Raw genomic sequence first — 16,639 nt, 5'->3', positions numbered from 1 at the left:
CCTTAATTTCCCTCACAAATATGACAGATATTGTTCTTTCTAAATTCTAATTTTTCTTCTTTGGTTAATTTCATCGGTCCATTTGTTTCTTTCATTAATTTAGTGAGTTTTATACAATCCTTTTCTAATTGTTTACAAACTCTTGTGAAGCATTTTTTCCACTATACTGTTCAAGTTTATTATACTTTTCTCCAACAGATGATTTGATATAATAACAGAAACCACAAGGAATATGTTTTTGATATTTATTTGTATATGGTTCTTTTGGATTAGGAGAAGCAGTATTTATTTTTTTAAGGATACATTCAAAATCAGCGTATATCACAAATGGGTGCATGATAGATTTATTATAATCTTCAAAAGAAATCTTTTTCACCAGGTTTAGGCATTGTAATTACAGCTGATTTATGATTACTACAATATTTTGAATGTTGTTCTAATCGTTCTTTTGTATGAAATGAATTAAGACATCGCTTGCAAAGATATATTTTGTTTGCTGTTCTGAATACCTGAGAAGAGATTAATCTTGATAAATTATTGATGTATGTGTAATGTGAATTCTTTCCAACACTAAAATATAAAAGATCAATGTGTGTTTCTTCATTTTTATAGTTGTTTGAAATTTTTAATATTTGAACTTTGTTTGTATCCGTTAATCCATATACATTAATAGAAAGATTATTCTTTTTCTCAAATTTAGGAATATCTGTTAGTGGCATTGGGAATTTAAAATCTTTAACGTCCAAGGTATTCTCATATTTCATATATTGTTTTACTCTTTTCTGAATTACATTTTGGTGGATATAAGTGAGCAAGAACAGACCAGAGAAAACATTTATTATCATTATTCTTAATATTAACAACTGCCTTCTTTCGTTTTATTTATTTTGGTAATTCAATATAAGAAGAAGCTTTAAGAGGGTTTGATTTAGAATGTGTACATCTAAAAAGATGATTTTTTTTAATATTGAATCCACTTCCTACCACTGTATTATCAACATCCTCCTCTTGTCTTGATAGTTCTTCATAAACCCCACTATTCAAAAATCTTGAAATGATGTTATAAAATGAAGATCTGTTCTCATATAAGGAGTTTGTTCTTCATCTTGTCTTTTCATATTCATTTTCACTCCCATATAAAACTTTAAAGTTTTCATTTCTTTTAATGTCTTTTAATAAATTTTTCAACATCGGGTTTCACTATTTCAATTGATTCAGCTATTGATGATGGACCGGGTTCTCCAAATTGAAAAATCCTTATTTTTATATGCCCTTTAAATGCCCCATCAGTGTTTTCAATATAATAGTCTCCCTTTACTTTAAACTCATTTTTCTTGTGTTTTTGTGATTGAAGACGTTTATTATAACTACTCTTCAAAACATCCTTTGAACAGATATCACAATGTTTTCTTTCCAACTCAAGAGGAGATATTTTATGAAACAGATTAAATGTGTGTTTGTTGGTGTTTTCTATAATGTTTATATTCGTGATTACAAACATCGCAGTATGTTGTATTCACCATATTTATATAATAAATCTTTGCTGAAACTAAAATTTTCTTGATGAAAATTTCGTTTATTTTACAGGTGAATCTGTGCTTAAAACCATTTTATCCTCCAACTTTTTCACTTAATAAATACAATGTTTCAAGACACAAAAGACAAGTTTCAATCAATCTCTTCATTTGTTAAAGATACTGAGAAATATGTCAAGGATGTAAAATTGAACAAAGATAAATATAACAACTATTGGATAAAAACTATTATGGTAAATAATATGAGTTCTTCAATTTCCTTCAGTGGAAGGGCTTTTTAGTATACCTGGTAGAACATCAATTAAACTATCTCTAACAAAAGTTTGTCCTCTCCTTCTAGTAATATATTCAAAACTAGAAAAAGCAATGAAACAAGAAAAAATATGAAAAAACAAAAATCTTATGGATGAAGCTTTAGAAAAAAAAGATAAGACCATCTGTAATATGCAAGGAGAAATTTGTATTTATTTCAACAACCCTAAAGATGTAAATCCTGATGAAATAAAGGATGTTAATATATCAGGTGAAATGACATTTCGCTCAATAGTAATTAACGATCATTTTAAAATTACCTTTAATATAAAAAATGTTGTCGTTGAATCTGATAATGAAAAAAGTATATCGATATCGATGGTAATATACAACTGAAAGTATAGATGAATTTCAGTTTAAGTAAAGTTTTACTTTATAAATATGCTAGACTTTCCTGATTCTCCATATGACAAATTTGAGAATTGTCCTGCGGTGAAAGACGGGATTAAACACAGAGTCAAAAGCCTATAAACAATGTATATTCTGTGATTATCTTCTAATTAATGATAATAAAAATATAAAAAGGAAAATAATTCTTTTTAGATTTACACCAAAAATGAATTACTTTACAAGATTGATTGGAGAAATGAATGTAAAGTATGAGGGTGATAACACACCTTTCCTTTCAAGGGAAGAAACTGAATGTATAAGAGAAATGTTCAAAGGATTGTTGTTGTATATTATTCATGGATGTAATTTTCAGGGAAATATCAACACAAGATATTGTATAAATAAAATAATGGATTATCTTGAAATTAAACCTGAACTTAGGATAAAATATAGAGTTTCTAAAAAAGCCAATAATAAATTAAATAACCTGTTTTTCAAATATATAAATGAATGATTTTTTACCTATTTGGGAAAATAAGATAAAATTTAACAACCATAAAAAATCTCCCAAATTCATTAAGATGTCTCATAGTTGGTTCAAGTGGATGTGGAAAAACCTGCTTACTTTTAAAAATGCTCCTCACTCCCAACTTTTTAGATTATGATAATTTAATAATTTTCACAAAGTCGAGTTTTCAACCAGAGTATGAACTATTCTCACAAGGTTTTAATGCTGGTCTTCAAAAAGAAGATATAATCGGTTTATTTAAACGCCAAAAAAACCTAAATGATTATAACATTGAAGATATAATTCAACTATTTTGTGATACACAGAGATGTAAAAAGAAATCAAATCCTATAACTTGTATTCTTAGTGATAATAATGGATGATATACCGCCTCCCAAGATTTGGATAAATCAAAAAAGAACCTCGTTATCTTTGATGATTGTGTTAATGAGAGAAACCAAACAGTAATGGACAGCTACTACACAAGAGGGAGACATTCTTCTTGTAATTGTATTTATCTTAGTCAATCGTACTTTCAACTTCCTCGTCAGTTCCATCAGAAACAATGCTAATACTTTTATTTTATTCAAGTTAAATTCAATAGATATCAATAATTTTTGGAGAGATAATTGTTCTACATTATGTAGTAAAAAGAAATTTGAGGATTACATGAAGCACACGACTGAAAAATATAAATATATTGTTGTGAAACAAGATGAGATATTAAGGGATATATTTTTTGTTTTATAAACAATTACATATATAAATGACAACTATTATTATAAATCTTGTGGGTAAATCTGCTTCTGGAAAAAACTTTCATAAATCAAGGTTCTTGTGTAGTACAAATGAGAATATTGTAAATTTACTTAAAAACACCCCGTGATACGCATTGTATCAACAACAACTAGAGCAATAAGACCTGGAGAAGTAAAAGGTGAAGATTATCACTATATTTCAGTGGAGGAACATATGCGATTGAGGAATGAAGGCCAAATGTTTGAGGAGGTTTCTCTTGGTACAACAAAATATTCACATTGTAAGAGTGAGTTAAGGAAACTAAAATCTGGTGGTGTTGGGATATTAGAAACTAATCCAGAAGGAACGAGACAAATTATTAAACATCTGAGTGGAGTGAAGATTTTATCATTCGGTTTTGATGTTGATGAAGAAACTCAACGCAAACGTATGAAAAGCAGAGATGCAAGTATTAGTGAAGAAGAAATTACAACTCGCATTAATGTTAATAAAGAATTTGATGAAATATTCAAAGAAAAGGATTTATTTGAACACATCTACTTGAATGATGAAGAAAAGGAAAATTTCCCTGTTGATCTTTACAATTCATTAAATGATATTTTACAATAAATAAATGGATGCAAAAGAAAGAGCAAGAAGATTTAAGGAACATCAAGAGTTGGTTTCAAAAGTTGTAAAACAACAGGAAGACATAAAGAAGAAACGCAGACAGAAACTAATGGGCGAAGAAGCATTTGAAAGAAAAACAAGAGAAATTTTTTAAACCACTTTTAAAAACTTCCCAAGAAAAAATGAAAGATGTTTCCACAGTTCCCACAGTAGAATATACTCCCAGAAAGCTTCAAATGTTAAAAGATTTCAGTCAAATGACGGAGGAAGAATTAGAGCATATTGGAGAATTAGAATATCATGATGAAGAATTATTTCAACAACTGGAAGAGATTAATCAACCCCTGATTATATTGTGAATGCTGTTCAAAACAATGAATATTCAGCGGATTCAAAAACCAAAGCAGGACTCATTCCAACAGAACAACCAGCAATATTTCATCTTGTTCAAGAAAAGGTATTGATATTTAATGATGAATTAAGGTTCTTGGGTTCTGCTCAACCCCCTGTTAAACTAACTCCGAGATTAATGTTTCTTCTCACAAAAGATGGAAGACAAGGTTCAACTGTGAGGGATGAATCAAAGTATATTGATAAACCATTGGATATGGAAAATAATGATGATAGAGTATATATTGATCTGCTGAACACTCTAAATTATAAGGTTATTCTTTCTGGTAAAAGTAGGAAGAATGAGAAGGAGAAACACGTTATTCAGGCTTTAAGTATCCTTGGTTCAGGTGTTAGTTTTCTTCCAAATGACCCATCGCAATTAGTTAATAGACTGTTATTGTTGTTAGGCAGTAAGAAGGCTGGAAATAATAATTGTTTTAATGAAGCATCAGCCATTTTAGACCAGTTGATGAACATGAAAATAATTAATAAATATCAATATAAAGACATTTTATCTCATATTAAATAAGATGAGAAGCACAATCCTTAGTTTCAATTTCACAACAAGCCACCACACATCTTCATTCCCATACCCACTACAACTTGACACAACAAAAGAATATGAGGCATCTTTATTGTCCATGGAAACTTATAATACCTTATTTAATATAACGGAGAAAATGACAAGTTTGGTTATAATCCGGGAAGTGGATACAAAACGATAACAGTCTCACCCGAGCATATGGATATTTCTCAAATATCTTCCGAAATTGCTCGCCTTATGAAAGAACAGGGTGATGAACCAAAAAATATTGTTATAAACATTCAAAAACATACTTCAAAATCAACGATTAAAGTTAAAAATAACTACAAGGTTGATTTCACAATTGATAATTCATTTCGAGAGTTATTGGGTTTCTCCTCAAAAAGATTGAAACTAATGGGACGTTTTACAGTGATAATGTCATTCAAATATCCTCAGGAATAAATTCAGTGTTAATTCACTGTGATTTGATTGATGGTGCTTATAATGATGGAAAAAAACAAATACAATATTTTCATTCAGCGCATACTCAACCCCAATTGGTTATAAATTCAATATGGAACCCAAAAATTTGGTTTTTCTCCCTGTGTCAGGAAAAACCATACACAGAGTAAATTTTAGGATAACCGACCAAGATAATCGTGTGATTTCTTTTTCATGGAGAAGTTATATCTATCAGAATTCACCTACGTGAAGTTTTCCAATAAATAAATACGATGGTTATTGTGAGGAAACACGAGTTGGGAAAATATAAAATAATTACAGGGGATGGGATGTTCCTTTCCCCATACTACAAGGGTGAAGGTATGTATCTTGGTAGAGGATACTATAAACCTAAGAGACAAAGGGGTGTTGGACATCAATTTAGAGGAGATGGGATAATTGATACTCTAATGGGTATTGGTTCAACTATTCTTAAACATAAAGATCTAATTGGTTCAACTGCTTCTGCTGTGGGAAATGTCGCAGGTGCTGTAAAGAGTATAAAAGATGCTCAGAGAGAATCTCATAAATTACAAGCAATAAAAGAAATTAAGAAAGGCAAAACTCAGTTGTCCCCCCAAGAACGACAGAAAATAATTCAAATACTTGGATCAGGGTTTCAAAAGTTTTAACATCTTTTTTCCTAAATAAATACAAGTATGGAAGCAATTGATAGTATCTATGATTTGGATGATACTATTATTATCTCAAACTCCACTAAAAAGAAGATTACTTCAAGGTAAATGCAATAACTGGAACAGACTGGAATACGAATGGTACAAAAAGTTTTGAAATAAATAATCAACAAACCTATTTGAATCTCTCCGAAAGTTTCTTGTTGTGTAAATTTAAATTCACTAAAGATTGGAAATAACACAAACGCTACACTTGTAAATGATTTCTTCTGGAAAATGTTTGATAGTGTGCGTTTGTATATTGGAACACAAGAAGTTGAAGCGGTTGATTATGTCTCTGCTGTATCTGAAATGATAAAATTTACACTCTATACATTCAGTGATAGAATGGGAAAGGGGTCTGTCGAAGGTTTTATTCCTGATATGTCAACGGGAACAAACACAGACCCTGGATATATTCAAAGGAAAGGAGCGTATAATGATGATACAAAAGCAGAAAATAGTTTTACTGTGGCGGTTCCTCTTAAAGGTATATTTGGATTTTGTGATCATGATAAAGTTTTGTATGGTCTTAAAATTAGATTTCAACTACAAAGGAATGATAATGAAAATCGATTGCTTTTTGGTGTTGCTCGTGCTTTTGGTGATCAGAATAAATTTGTAATTAAGGAATGAGTTGGTATATCAGTGACTATACTCCTAATCTTAAAACAGAAGAGATGCTGAATCGAAGACTTAACTCAAAGAAACCACTCAGTGTATCATACCTCAAAAGAAGATGTCAACACATTAAACTCAATCAAACTACTTACACGTGGAATTTGGGTGTTCTGGAAGGAAAGCCACGATATCTGTGGATCATTTTTAAAAAGCCAGATGGTGATACTGCGACTGATAAGAATAATGCATTGAGTGATAATGCTAAGGTGAAACAACTTCTGCTTTCTAGATGGAACATTTTATCCACAAGATAGATTGGAAATTAATTGGGAAAAAATGATTTTGCTGAAGCATACAAGTCTTACCAAAAGGTGTGTGAAAGTAATGGAAATAAAGAACCTATTTTAGATATGACAGCATTTAAAAGTTTGTATACAATCTATGCGTTTGACCTGAGCGCTCAAAAGGAAACTATAAAGTCTAATCGAGTGGATACTTCCCTATACATTGAAAGAGGAGAGAGTGAAGAAGTTGATACATATTGTTTGCTTTTGGAAGAAACAGAATTGCAGATTAATACAGATAATGGTGTGATGATTAGTCTCACATAATTTTTTGTTAAATAAATGAGTGGCAAAGTACCAACTGGGGTATATGTTAATCAAATCAATCTTCATAAACTATCATCTTGTGTTCAAAATCAAAAGCCTTGTACGATTAACGTTAATACAATTCAGAGAAAAGGAGCAGTAAGAATTGATGTTTTGCTCACAAGAGAACAGGTTAAAATCTTGAATGACACTGGCTCACTTAAAAATTAAAATGACAAAACCAATGTTGAAAAATATTCAATAAGAAAGACGAGTGGAGGATTTCTCCCATTTCTAATTCCTTTATTTGCTGGTTTAAGTGCGGTTGGAGCATTGACGGGTGGTATTTCAACAGCGGTGAAAACTGCCAACGAAAGGAAGGCTCAACTCCAGGCTCAAAAGAATTGGAAAGACATAACAAAGAGTTGGAGAAACAAATTAGTGGAAGTGGCGTAATTGTAGATTTTGCTGAAAAACTTGAAGGTCTGCCTGATAAAGCAAGATTGTTAGTTGGAGATATGCTTTCTTCTATTGCACAAGCAGGTGTAAAATTAACGAAAAGAGGTAATGGATTATATCTTTCTAATAAATAAATGAGCATTGATGAGTGGTTGGAAAAATTTGGAAAGAATACAACATCAAATTTACAACTTGTCAAATATTGTAAGAAATTAAAAATTCATAATGTGGTTATTTGCATGAGAGATGAATTAACAAATGTGCCGAAACATACAAAGAATATTATTATGAACTTAGAAGATAATAATGGGAACGGTTCTCATTGGGTTTGTATTTTTAATAGTCAAGACAAATATTATTTTGATAGTTTTGGTCTTCCACCACCTGTTGAAGTTATAAAATTCTTACAGAATGGTGTTTATCAAACATTTCAAGTCCAAGAATTAAATTCCAAGTGTTGTGGTCAATTATGTCTATATGTGTTATTTCAACTCAACAAAAATAAAAAATTTTATGATATTATTTTTAATCTAATATAAATGACTTATGTTGGTAAAGATGGTTCTATCTTTGGTGTATCTCAAGAACTGGATATTGATTTATCAAATTATTACACAAAGGCACAGGCTGAACGACATAAATATAATATAACCAAAAATATTAACATGAAAATGCTTTTAAATTAAAAAATTATCCAAGCCCGACTGACGCGAATGACTTGGTGAGATTAAGCGATTTAACACAATATATATCCTTAAATAAAACGGCTGTGTATTCCAAAGATACAGAAGTGTTGATATTATCTCCAGGTCATACAGAATTCACAGTTCGAATTAAAATAAATTTTTATAAAGAAGGATGAATCGTTTGTATGAGAATAGAACAATGGGGGTATGATATGAATGATTTAGGGTATAATTGGTCATTTAAAATTAACCTCGAAGACCTGGAACAATTAAATCAGTCTCGTAAGGAAGAATATTATCCACTTGGTATCGAGAATGAGTTTTGTGGGTCCACGATTAGTAAACAACAAATAAAAGAATTTAATAAGGGTAAATATAATAATGGTTTTGCCCTTGTTTATCTCATGAAAACAGAAAAACAGGATTATATATAATAAGTAAGGAAATACAAAATGATTTAACTATGGGAAGATGGGGAGGTGTTTCGTGTCATAATATTATTCTAACATATATTTCTAATACATAAATGACAGCAAGAAGGCTTCAAGAAAATTATCATTTCTGTGTCCAAGCATACCTTTAAGAAAAGGGTATTCGGTATTTTAATAAATATGTTCTACAACATAAGAATGAGGTATTTTCAATAAAAGATTGGCATTATGCTGATGTTGATAAACCGACAACTTTAGATTTAATTAGAATGTTAAATAATGAAAAAATTATAAAGTTAAGAAAAGGTAAGGCTCTTTTAGAAATTCAAAAGAAATTTTATTGGTTTCCTGTTGTAAAAAATTATTTTGGATACAGGAATAACAAGAAATCCTGATGAATATATGTATAATATTCTATGGGGTGTGTTTATCAAGGATAGTAAGGGATGAGGAAGGAGTTGAAGAAGAGAGGGAAGAGGAGGAAAAGGAGAAGGAAGAGAGGGAGAAGAGAGAGAAGGAGGAGAGGGAGGAAAGAGAGAAGAGAGAGAAGAGAGAGAGGGAGGAAAGAGAGAAGAGAGAGAGGGAGGAGAGGGAGGAAAGAGCGAGACAAAATAAATATCAAAATATGGAAACCAGTGAGATTCAAAAGATTGGTGGTATTACAGAAAATAACTCAACCCACCGAGGAGGAAAACAAAGAATTGACAAGTCTATTTGCAATATTTTCTTTCAAGACTATTGACATCGTCAAGCTATTCATTTTAATCCAAGTTTTTTCTTAAATAAATGGAGGAGAGAGTGAAGGCATTTCTAAGGATTCTTTATGTTTTAAAAATTAAGATTCAAATGTGCATGTTGGAAACTAAAAAGGTTTTTGCACTCTGCAGGAATTTTTCACATAAATAAATGAGTTATTGTCTCAAATGTAAAAAGAAAACTAATACGAAAAATATTTCATATATTAAAAGTAAAAATAACAGGGTTATACAAAAAGGTATATGTTCGGTGTGTGGTTCAAAAAAATCAATTTATCTCCAAACACAAACTCGGAGGAGATATACAAAAGTTTTTATCAGGAAGTAAATTTACAACTACTGGAATACCAGGGGAATTACATCTTCCAGGGTATTCTTTCTGTGGTCCAGGCACAAACTTGGATAAAAGATTAGATGAGGCAGACAATCCTAAATCCTGGAGTCAGCCTATCAATAGAGTTGATGAAGTGTGCATGAGACACGATATTGATTATGGGAATACCACAACGTTGGAAGAAAAGCATGAAGCCGATAGAGAAATGTTGTATAATTTGTCTCTGATACAAAATCCAACCTTGAGAGAAAAAGTTGATCGGTTCATTGTGAAGAAGATGATCATTGCTAAATTGAAACCTGACTTGGAAATTCAAAAAACTTATAGGCTCTAATGATGTCATTAAGACTGAAGAGCAATTAGCTGATGAATTACATAAACCAATATTCACAAAGTTTCAGAGAAGGAAAGTTTATTCCAAGGAAGTTGATTATATCTGGTCTGCTGATTTGATTGAACTCAGTAATGATAAGGGGTACAAGTATGCTTTAACCAAGTTATTGATTTGAGGAGTAGATATGCGTGGGTTGTCCCTTTAAAAAACAAAACAGGTAATACTCTTATGTTATCTTTTTCAACAGATATTTAATAAAAGTAAGAGAAAACCTAAAAATTGTGGACTGATGAGGGTAGAGAGTTTTATAACAAGACATTTATGAATTTTCTAAAAAATAACAGTATTACATTATACAGTACCTTTAATGAAGGGAAGGCAGTTGTTGTTGAACGTTTTAATCGTACCTTAAAAGAGAGACTATATAAAAAATTCACACAACTCGGTTCACAACAATGGTCATCTTTTATTCAGGATATTGTGGATAAGTATAATGACACGATTCACACGGCAACAAATATGAAACCATCAGAAACATTTACAAAATTAAAATATGAAAAAGCGATTAATGTCAGAAAACCTAAGTTCAAAGTTGGTGATATCGTAAGAATATATAGGTGGAAATCTCATTTTGAAAAAGGTTATATGAAAAGATGGACCAACGAGCTTTTTAAAATTGTTGATGTAATAGATACGGTTCCTTGGACTTATAAGATGTATGATTTGGAAGGGGAAGAGATTTTAGGTTCATTTTATTCACAGGAATTACAAAAGACAAAGATAAATTGAAATTTTTTGACTCCGCCCCTATTTGACTCCACCCACACAAGCCCCGCCCACACAAACCCCACACAAACCCCACCCCACACAAACCCCACCACACACCCTCACAAGCTCCAATAAATTGAAATTTTTTGACTCCACCCACACAAGCCCCGCCCACACAAACCCCACACAAACCCCACCCCACACAAAACCCCACCACACACCCTCACAAGCTCCAATAAATTGAAATTTTTTGACTCCGCCCCTTTTTGACTCCACCCACACAAGCCCCGCCCACACAAACCCCACACAAGCTCCACACAAGCTCCACACACACACAAGCTCCACCCATATTCATCATATTCACATAATTAGTGATTAGTTAATTAGTTCCCCACACACAACATGTTTATTTAATTAAAAAATTATCCACCCATCCACACAAGCTCCACTCATCCACCCATCCACCCATCTCTCCACCCATTCATTTATTCACACAAACCTCATCCACATAAGCCTCATCCACATTCACCCCTCCCACATAAGCTCCACCGAAGCTCCGCCCACATAAACACCTCCCACATAAACCCTGCCCACACAAGCCCCACACAAAAACTCCACACACATAAACCCCTCCCACACAAGCTCCACCCACATAAACCCCCTCCCACACAAGCCCCTCCCACACAAGCTCCACCCACATAAACCCTCCCACACAAGCCCCGCCCACACAAGCCCCACACAAAAACTCCACACACATAAACCCTGTCCACATAAACCCCTCCCACACAAGCTCCACCCACATAAACCCCTCCCACACAACCCCCGCCCACACAACCCCCACCCACACAAGCCTCACCCACACAAGCCCCACCGAAGCCCCGCCCACACAAGCCCCACCCACACAAGCCCCACCCCCCTCACTCCCCCTGTGCGCCCCCCACCTTTGACCCACCACCTCCCTCATCCCACCCCCCACCCTTCCCCACACACACACATGGGGAGGGGAGGGATGGGATGAGGGGTGATGGGTCATTGGGGGGCGCACCTACTCCTCCCTCTCATGTCTTGATTCTTTTTTTGTAATTCAGAATCAAGTAATTGTAAACAAAACAAATATAATTTATTAATATTGAAAATATTAAATATTCATTTGCGAGAATGTATAATCTTTCCCAGCAATCTTCTTCAGATGTCTTGTGATTTCGAAACTCAGACACCATATTCTGTTTTGAAACAAAAAGTGGATAATAATTAGGTTTTATAAAGATAATTACATGGTAATATGAGTAAGCCTCGTTGACCACTGAATTAACACACCAGGAGCCTGTCATCCTTTCAAGGTCAATAAAATGAATTCCAGTGTACTGACAAAACCACGTCCAAACTAATGATGCAACCAACATAAGACGACATTCTAAAGAGAGAGTGATATTAATAATAATTCAGAAATATTTACCTCCAGAAAATCATGTGTTGTACAAGATTGCTTCAACAGCTGATGTTGTGCGATAGTGCTGAAAAAAAAAAATAATAAGACAAGGGTATAGATGAAGAGACAGACAGAGAGAGATACAAACAGACAGGGAAAGCAACACACACACGCACACACACACACATACACACACACATGTGTCTCACCATTGGTTTAATTCATTCGAGATCAGAGACCAGTCATTATAAATCGTTGACCTCTTCAATAAGAGCAGAGAGAGGTAGGTAGAAAGACAGGCAGAGAGAGACACACACACACACACACACACACACACACGTGTCTCACCATTGGTTTAATTCCTTCGAGATCAGAGGACGTGATAAGACTTCGTTCCACTCATTGTAAATGTCTTTCAATTCTCTTCTAAAATCATTGATCTCTTCAATAAGAGTATTAATTTCATGCACCACGTCGTGATATGGAAACTCAATTTCTCCCAATGACCTGTCAGGGAAAAAATATATATATCAGAATTATCATGATTTAATTAATAATCATTTGCTTCATCGTTCAAAGAGAAAACCATACACAAACTTACCAACTCTGTAGTGAGCTGTTGTCTTCATCGGAAGAAAGATCGCCCATGTCTCAGTTGTAAAAATGAAAATCCCGTCTGGCAGAAACTTTGTCTGGTGAATCACTTATAAGGCAACGACGAGGAAATTACCTAAGCATTGGGTGCGGCCACAGGAAATGACAGCTTGGAAAAATAATCTGGGCGATTGTATGAATCATTTACAAAACATACTTAAAATGGTTTTGATTCAAATGTTTTCAGTTCGTGTTCTGAGATAAAATATAAACATGAGACCTTGTCTCACAGAATAGTTCCTATTTTATCTCAGAACACGAACTGAAAACATTTGAAACAAAACTTTTTTTATGGCGTGGTTTATACACAAAAATGATTTGCAACTCGGGCGGTGGTCAGATGAGATCATGAAGAGAAGTTTATCATTTCGTAATGGCACAAAAGGGGTATCTTAAAAAATATAAAGATTCAAATGTTTTGTTTGTCAATATTTTAGATGGGGATTATTGTGCAAAGAAAATTAAACTATTGAAGGAATTTGAGAATGAACAAATCTTTATAGGTTCAATGAGTGAGCTGATCAACCTCCAGGTTAAAAGGGGAGACAAATAAATATACCTTGGGATAGCCTGGTTTTATATATATATATATATATATATATATATATATATATATATATATATATATATATATATATATATATATATATATATATATATATATATATATATATATATATATATATATATACAAAGCCTGGTGTTGGCTTAGTGGTTAGGTGGCGGCTTGGGATCCCAGTGTCCCGAGTTCGAATCCCGCCTCAGCTGCTAAATTAACACCAGGGGGTTGACTCAGCCTGTCATCCTTCCGAGGTCGGCGAAGTGAGTACCAGTGTACTGGTCCCGGTGTATGCCCCGGTTAGAATAGGTGTACCATATCCCTGTGTTGTAAGAGGCATCCAGGAAGGGCATCTGGCCATAAAACATTGCCTCACAAAAGCCAAACCCTCTGCACAGCAGGGAAAAACGGATAAAAAGGGGGTTTATTTTTAGGGAAAAAAAGGGAATCGCTGAAAATCCCCCATTCATTTACATGGGGAAAAGTGAGTTCGAACCAGTGTATTCACCTCTACATATATATATATATATATATATATATATATATATATATATATATATATATATATATATATGTGTGTATAGAAATTGTGTATATATGTATATATATATATATATAAATATATATATATATATATATATATATATATATATATATATATATATATATATATTGTTGTGGTTACCAAATTCGCAAACCACCATTCAGGTCCCTTAGGTGAGATATCTCGGTAAGTATATGTGTAGTTAGGCCCAAACCCGTTGTCTAGTGGGAATACATGTCATTCATGCGTGCTGCGACTCTTCAGGATAGCCGTTTTTCTTTTACTATCTTTATTTTGGACCAACCGCCAAGATTACCACCGCCAACCGCGTCTCAACAGTCATCACAACATCAACCACCCACCGCGGCGCCGCTTCACCACAACAGCCACGACCTTGACCGTCAACTCCTCGCAACCGTCGCATCGCCACCGTTCTTGCGCCGCTTGTGGGTACCGGTATTGGACTCGTGCAGGGCGCGCGCCGAACAGCGTGTACAAAACCACGGACTTTCCGCTCCAAAAACGGATCAAAACGACACACGCCCACTTTTGTTCCGTCCAATCGGTGAGCGAGGGGCGATTTGGCCCCGCCTCCAGGGCGTTGGAGGGCGGTCGCTATATGCAAATTCATGGATCAAATGCATTCACGCCTCACTTTTTCTCGGGCCAATGGGGAGCGAGGTGAAAGGACGAAGGAGGGGGTCAAAGCGCGAAGCCACGGGGCTTATATAAGCGGCCACGTTCGTCAGAAAAGTGGTCGTCGTGGTGCGTTGTGTCGTTGTGTGTGCGTTGGAAGGAGTTCGCAGGAGGAAGAGTTCGGAGTTGGAGTCGGAGCGAAGAGGACGGAGCTGTGGAGAGGCGGCGGCGGCGAGGGCAGACGAGGGGGTGCTCGCGTCGGTGCCGGGAGCTGCACACCAGGGAGGCCGACGGCGCGACCTGGTCGAGGTGGAGACGCTCGTCGCGGGACCCGAGACAGAGTAAAATCCTCCTTTCCCCGAGCATCAGCAACCCCTCCTGTTTCCCCCCGCGCTGAGATAGTGCGACTCAAGGGGGCCCCCTTCCCACCCCCTACCAGACACTGTCCGCGAGGCCCGCGGAGTTGGGGCACCATCGCGCTCGCGCCTCATCATCAGACGGGTAGGCCCGACCCGGTCTCGGCCTCAGGCCCGCCTCATCCTTGAGGGTGTTCTCTTTTCTTTTGCTTTGGGAATGTGTGTTGTCGGCGCCGTCTGTGAAGTAAAAATTGTATAAGTGTTGCCGTATGCTCGCGTAATCGGTATTAGATCTGCATTGTCGCATTTGCTTCTTGTCTTTTTCTTTTCTATGTGCTTTTGGTGGAATTGTATATGTGTGCTTTCCGTTCATCGCGAATAAATGTGCTTTATGTTGAACTGTTTCCCGCTCGCTTCGTCATTTCTCTCATTGAATCCTCATCTTGCTTCACGTAAAGGGTTGGTAGTGGGCTGAATACGCCCGATAATTAATCGAACCGTCGAGGCCGACGATAACACCGCTCGGTTATCCCGATAGTACGGAACGGGTCGCTAAGTGGCCCGTGTCCGAAGTCGACCTGCGGCGCAGGTGCGATCGCCCGGTCGACCCCTCCGTGTGGGTACTTAGGTAGGTCGACTTTGGCGAGCAACCCTATCCCACGCGGGGGGCCGATTGGCTCGATCGCGGTGAGACCGAAAGGTCTACCCGTGACTGGTTCCCGGCGTTAGTCCGAGAGGGTCACGACTGGATTGTCCGTTCGGTGGGCGACGTGCCGCGATTCGAGTTACGTGGCCGCCAGCACGCCGGCGGGCGCGAATCCATAACACTGGTGTCAGGAGTGGGATACAACCATCGCCCTCCTCGCGGCACTGGTATCGGAGAACAGGAAAACGGGCTCACCTGTCTCCAGCTAAATTCACGGGAATCGGTCCAGGGGTGAGAGAAGCGACTCCCCGATTCCCCTCCACCTCTACGAGCGAGCGAAATTAACCCTTCACGAGAAGCAAGATGGCGTCTCAAGGCGCAGCGGGAGCCGGGGGTATTAGAAATGGATGTAGAATGTGTAGGATCCATGGCCCAGGATGGAATGCCCGTGCAGGAACATGAACTCGCTCCAACTGAACCCAGAGCCCGAAATAGGTGCGGCAGCGGCCGCGGTGTATGACACCTCCCCTCCCCCTCACCACCAGAACCCTTCCCCGATCCCTGCCGAAACGACTCACCCAAGCGCACCCGACATGGCCCAACTATTCGCCATGATGCCGGCAATGACAAACGAAGTGAAAACGACGATGGATGCAAATACAAATGAAATGAAAAACGAAATGAAAAGCA

General features: G+C 36.0%; 1 protein-coding gene and 1 long non-coding RNA gene across 2 annotated transcripts in view; one reads left to right on the top strand and one right to left on the bottom strand.

Annotated features, from left to right (window-relative positions):
* Window positions 1–16,639, top strand: part of LOC147007560 (coagulation factor VII-like) — a gene marked incomplete at its 5' end in the record, with an annotated part of 37,497 nt that overhangs the window by 12,710 nt on the left and 8,148 nt on the right.
* LOC147007561 (uncharacterized) lies at window positions 12,191–13,318 on the bottom strand. The gene is made up of 3 exons (XR_015054116.1): window positions 12,903–13,318; window positions 12,582–12,639; window positions 12,191–12,348 (listed from the first exon to the last, which is right to left on the bottom strand). It is a non-coding gene; the product is annotated as an uncharacterized LOC147007561 (long non-coding RNA).

The sequence above is a fragment of the Eptatretus burgeri genome, unplaced genomic scaffold, assembly GCF_056783735.1.
Source record: "Eptatretus burgeri isolate ZD-2024b unplaced genomic scaffold, Ebu_testis_v1 Ebu_testis_scaffold_107, whole genome shotgun sequence".
In the NCBI taxonomy this organism is placed as follows: domain Eukaryota; kingdom Metazoa; phylum Chordata; class Myxini; order Myxiniformes; family Myxinidae; genus Eptatretus; species Eptatretus burgeri.
Note: the sequence above shows the minus strand (reverse complement) of the source record. Positions and strands in the feature narration are given on the sequence as shown.